This window comes from Arachis duranensis, chromosome 1, assembly GCF_000817695.3.
Source record: "Arachis duranensis cultivar V14167 chromosome 1, aradu.V14167.gnm2.J7QH, whole genome shotgun sequence".
In the NCBI taxonomy this organism is placed as follows: Eukaryota; Viridiplantae; Streptophyta; class Magnoliopsida; order Fabales; family Fabaceae; genus Arachis; species Arachis duranensis.
The window spans coordinates 28629770-28630194 of record NC_029772.3 but is presented as its reverse complement, the minus strand read 5'-3'; positions in this window follow the sequence as shown (position 1 = coordinate 28630194).

Genomic DNA, 425 nt, shown 5'->3' with positions numbered 1-425 from the left:
GTTGATGATGTTCTTGAATTTTTTATGTTTTTTTAGATTATAATTTTTTTTAATTTACACAAAATTAGAACGATAAGTAACAATGATTCTCAAAAACAAAATGCTACATAGGATATGAAAACTACTAGGCATTTTAATTTGCACATTATTTTATATACATATTTGAACTACTACAATACACACAAAAAATTATTTTCCTAATTACCTTATCATATATGCTAATTTGCACAACACATAATGTCATATTTATTTTACATTTTCTCATAGTTACATATATTTAAATTTTTTGTTTTTTAGATCATATAATAATATTTACATTTTTAAAATTTATAATTAATAATATTTATCTTTTGCATAAATAATATAAAAAATAATATAAATTATGTCGTTTTTAATAATTGGTTTAATTATTTTGTCTATTCTTA